General features: G+C 30.6%; 1 protein-coding gene across 1 annotated transcript in view; it reads left to right on the top strand.

Annotated features, from left to right (window-relative positions):
* Positions 3,455-5,278, top strand: part of LOC107609331 (probable disease resistance protein At1g12280) — a 9,429-nt gene continuing 7,605 nt past the window's right edge. Inside the window, exon 1 of the mRNA XM_016311248.2 lies at positions 3,455-3,807. The gene's annotated coding sequence lies outside the window, so the exon portion shown is untranslated. The remainder of the gene's footprint in view (positions 3,808-5,278) is intronic.

The following is a 5,278-nucleotide window of genomic DNA, read 5'->3' as shown; positions in this document are numbered from 1 at the left end:
TGATAGATAGATCCTTAAAAAAAATACTAAGATTTTATGTTTTTTTTTTAAATGTAACTTATATTATTCTCAGCCAATTTAGTATTGCTTTTAAGTTCCAAGTTTTTAGTTTCAAATTTTGTATAACCTGAACTTTATTATTAAATATAAAAAAAATTATAATAATGTAAATTATTCCTTCATTTTTAAAATTTTTAACAATAGAATGATCTATGTTAACTAAATACTCCATTGCTGAGTGCTAACTTGCATATTCATTGGACGGTCACACTCTTGCTAATGGTGTGTTTCTCATTCCCTTCTTCTTTTTTTTTTCTTTTTGGTGTTATCTTCTAGATAATGAACAATCCAAAAATACAAGTCTGTGAACCATTTCTTATCGAGAATCATATGTTGCTGCCTCAGGTTACAACATTGTACAACACTTACACATGCATTTCACAAATATTCTTCCATGTATTAAGAACACATTATGATGTAAGCTTAAGTATTGACAAGTTTTTTACAATTAAATGTTCATTTATTTGAGGATTTCTACGAGGTACGAGTATTTAAAAAAAATAAAAAATACGGAGAGAGAATCAATTAGCAGATAATAGGAAAAAACTAATTTAAAATGCCCTCCAAGATGAAAGAAACATATGGTTTCAGAATTTAAAATAACATCCCATAACTCAGTATCACACTTCTAAATTATAATTTATCTGCATTACACCACTTTTCTTATCATATTTAAATAAAAAATCCCTACTTCTTCTAGTCTAGGAGATATAATAGACAAAGTTAGCGCCAAAGTGAAAGAGGATACTAAGCACCAATATAAAACCGGTTAACACAAGGAGAAGCGGGGGGTCATTCGAGCAAGAGATCAATCCCAGACGAATTCTGGACCATATTGATCATTGGCACTGATAAAAAGATTAAACCAAAGTATTAAATCACTCTTCCACCTTATCCCGTGACAACAATAAAGATGTCTCACAACCCACAAATTCAGCCCAACAGAATACACAAATTCAATTTTAAGTTTAGTCTTTTATCTTATCTTATAGTTATCTTTATCTTTATCTAAATCTCATCTTTATCTTATCTTTATTTACTTTTATCTTTCATAGGCCAATGCTCTATATATACTTAGTTTTACATTCATAGTGAACAATTCAATCAATTAACAATCAATAAAATTTCTTCATCTTTTCTTTTCTTTCATTATTATTCTTTCACAATTTTATTATCTTTGCGTATTCTTTCTGTTTTATTATGGTATCAGAGCTCCTCTTGAGCTCTGCTGACATCCATGGATCAAGGAGAAAGAGCATACCAGCAACTTAATCCGGAGCCTCTTTTGAACCTTTCGTCAGCCCAACACTTTTCTTTCATGGCACTTCCTTTCAATGAAGAAGCTTGTCCTTCAAACCAACTTGAGCCTTTGTCAAGTCCAGCTACTCATTATCTTTATTCTTTCAATACTTTTTCTACTGTTAACAATTCTTTAAATCGAGATTCATTCTTGAATACTTGGATCATTGATTCTGGTGCCACAGGTCACATTGCATCAAATTTGTCTTGGTTTATTTCTTACATACAAATTTCTCCTATTATTGTTCATTTACCAAATGGTTCTCAAACTACTGTTTCTTATAAAGGCATCATTCAATTTTCACCATCCTTGGTTCTTCACGATGTTCTTTATTTACCTCATTTCAACTTTAATATTATCTCTGTTTCAAAAATTACTTCAGCACTCACATGTGAACTCACTTTTTCATCTTCTTCTTGCACTTTACAGAGCAACAATTTGGGGACGATTGATTTGGCCAGAATGAGAGAGGGATTATATTTTCTTGAACCCAATTTCGGTAAAAATTTATCCACTACACACTCCATAAATTCCATCCAATCTCCACCCATTACACCTTCTAATATATGGCATTTTCGTTTAGGACACCTTTTTGGGCAAAGACTTAATCATTTACATAAACAATTTCCTTTTATCTCTATGCATCATGATGAGGCTTGTGACATTTGTCATCTTTCTAAGCAAAAGAAACTTTCATTTTCTCAAAGTTTTAACAAAGCCAATGCAAGTTTTGATTTATTACATTTTGATATTTGGGGTCTGTTTCGACAAAATTCTATTCATAATCATAAATATTTTTTTACTATTGTTGATGATTTTAGCCGCTTTACATGGGTTACTTTATTAAAATCAAAAGGAGAAGTACAAAATCAAATAAAAAATTTTGTTACTTTAATTAAAACACAATTCAACTCCAAAGTCAAAACTATTCGTTCCGATAGTGGACCAGAATTTATTTTACCTGATTTTTATGCTTCAAAGGGCATTATTCATCAACGTAGTTGTGTTGAAACTCCTCAACAAAATGGAAGGGTAGAACGCAAGTATCAACATATTTTGAATATAGCTCGTGCTCTTATGTTTCTATCTAATCAACATATTTTGAATATAGCTCGTGCTCTTATGTTTCTATCTAATTTACCATCATCTTTTTGGTCTTATGCTGTTAAATATGCTATTTATTTACTTAATAGAGTTTCATCATCCGCAATTAATTTTAAAACACCATTTGAGATTTTATTCAATCATCCACCAAATTATCATGACCTTAAAGTTTTTGGATGCTTATGTTTTGTTTCTACCTTAATGGTAAATAGATCAAAATTTGATCCAAGAGCCAAAAAGGCTATATTTATTGGCTTTCAAAATGGTTTTAAAGGATATATTGTTTATGTTTTAGAAGATAAAAGAATTGAGATTTCTAGAAAAAAAGTTGTGAACAACCGAAGTAATGACCGATGAGAGTCATTCATTAATCTCAAAGATATCAGGTAGGAAAATTATCACATATTTATCGATAAATATTGGAATACTAGTGCATCTACCCGTGCATCGCACGGGAATGGCACAAAAATAATAAAAAAATATTAGATATATCATATATGTTAATTAAAACTAAAAAGCATAAAATTAGTATTCAATTAATTTAAATAATAAAAATTATTAACTAATATATATAATAATTAATTTTTACATTACATAAAATATTTTTTATAATAATTTGATTTACGTAATTTTATAATGATAGATAGATCCTTAAAAATAAAAAAAATACTTAGATTTTATGTTCTTTTTAAATGTATCTTATATTATTCTCAGCCAATTTATTATTGCTTTTAAGTTGCAAGTATTTAGTTTCAAATTTTGTATAACTTGAACTTTATTATTAAATATAAAAAAAATTATAGTAATGTAAATTATTCCTTCATTTTTTAAATTTTTAACAATAGAATGATCTATGTTAACTAAATACTCCATTGCTGAGTGCTAACTTGCATATTTATTGGACTACCACACTGTTGTCAATGGTGTGTTTCTCATCTCCTCTTCCTCCTTTTTTTTCTCTTTTTTAGTGTTATCTTCCAAATAATGAACAATCCAAAAACACAAGCCTGTGAACCATATCTGATGGGCCTAAGTTCATATTTCAAGTGAACTCATCCAAAAACAAATCATAAAAAGACAAGAATCATGCCATGACAATGATAAAACATTAAGGTTGCATTTGGTCAAGGATAAGATAATGGGTGGAACTAACATTAATTAGTTAAACATAGTCATAGACAGACCAAGACTTGTCAAAGTCGTCGACTTAGGCTGCTTTTGTTTGTTTATTAACTGTAACTGACCTTGAGTGAGAATTTCTATGGCTGCTGCCTTGCATGTTGGAAGAGAAGTGATAGTTGTCAGCTCAAGCGTGTGTCTTCAAAGCGCATGCAGAAACCCAGGTTCTTATAACACAATTAGCTTTTTGTTCGGTTTTCTTTACCAACTTTACTGTTTTGTACTATGAAAATGGTATATCATTGGTTTATGCTTAAAATGTCCTTGGATTGAGTTTCTTAAGTAGAGTTTTTAATGCCTTTGACATTGCCATGTTGAAATCCATGGTAATTGTAAGAGAGCAAGAAATATTTGAGTTAAAAGGCTACCAAGTGAATATCAGTACTTAATAATGAGAATATTATTAATAATACAAGTCACTATTATAATTTATGAACCTTATGTAGACATATATAAGAGTGGACCAACTTGTAATTAATAGCTAACTACCTAACTAAACTAATTCATGACATCTCTAGTAATTAGTGTCATACTATTCCAAATATATCTGTGCACAGTGATATGGTTTTCATGAACATCGAAAAGCTTATTGCAAGGAAGTGATCAAAGACTGAGGATTACCATATTCTCTGATTGTTGCTTGAGATTGGAGCAACGGCAACACTGAACTACCTGGAAGTGTTAATTTTGTGTTGGAAAGTCAACTAAACAAGGTAGGTTTAACACAAACTAAGTTACTTCATGTTTCTTTAGCATATAGGGAGTTAAGACAGGGTGTGTTTTTGTATATAAACTAAAACCAGAATTCTTATGTAATGATCAAAGACTAGTTAATAAGGTGTAAAGACATATTTAGATCTTTATTTTCAAATATGTTAATAGAGCTTTCAAATGAAAAATAAAAATGTGAGAAGCTGAAGAAGCTGATGCTCTTTAGGGCATTGAGGAGTAATATTTGGGGGGTTGCACTTTAGCATACTAAGTTCTCAATATTTTTGATTTAACTGTTACACTGTGTCCCACTTGGTCAGATACCAATGAGGCATTAACCACTGGTCTTTTTAGAGGATGAATTTTTTATTTTGTAACATTAATCTCTATTTCTAGACACCGAGATGTAGTAGTAGTGATTGCTTGTTGGGTTAAGTTTCTTGTTGCCATAGGAAGTGTAACTCTTTGTTAAGAGGCTCAGGGCAGATTTGTCATTTGATGATGGCTCTGCCTACTTTGTAACTCTACTTCTGGCCACTATTTACTGGCAAAGAATTCATTCAATGAAATGAAGGCTGAAATCAAATTTAAATGCAGCTTCTTCAGAGGCAATGTTATTGAGGGGAAAAAATTGAGGAGGTAGAGAATTTCGGTGTTGTAACCCTCTTGACAGAACTGAAGGTGAATCCAATGGTCAAGTTATGAATTCTTTCGTCTAAAGTGTAAAAATTGGTAGTGAAAAATTAGAGGTAATGACTATTAAATTTGCAACTTTTATTAACTTAAGAATTTCATCATGTTATGTAATAGCATAGTTAAAATATATAATTCTCAAGCTAAATACTCCATGGCTGAGTGCTAACTTACATATTCATTGGACGGCCACAAATTAAGGCAACACTCTTGCTAATGGTGTCATTGGTG

Source organism: Arachis ipaensis, chromosome B07, assembly GCF_000816755.2.
Source record: "Arachis ipaensis cultivar K30076 chromosome B07, Araip1.1, whole genome shotgun sequence".
Taxonomy (NCBI): domain Eukaryota; kingdom Viridiplantae; phylum Streptophyta; class Magnoliopsida; order Fabales; family Fabaceae; genus Arachis; species Arachis ipaensis.
The sequence above is the reverse complement of the archived record's forward strand: the minus strand, read 5'-3'. Positions and strand labels throughout refer to the sequence as shown.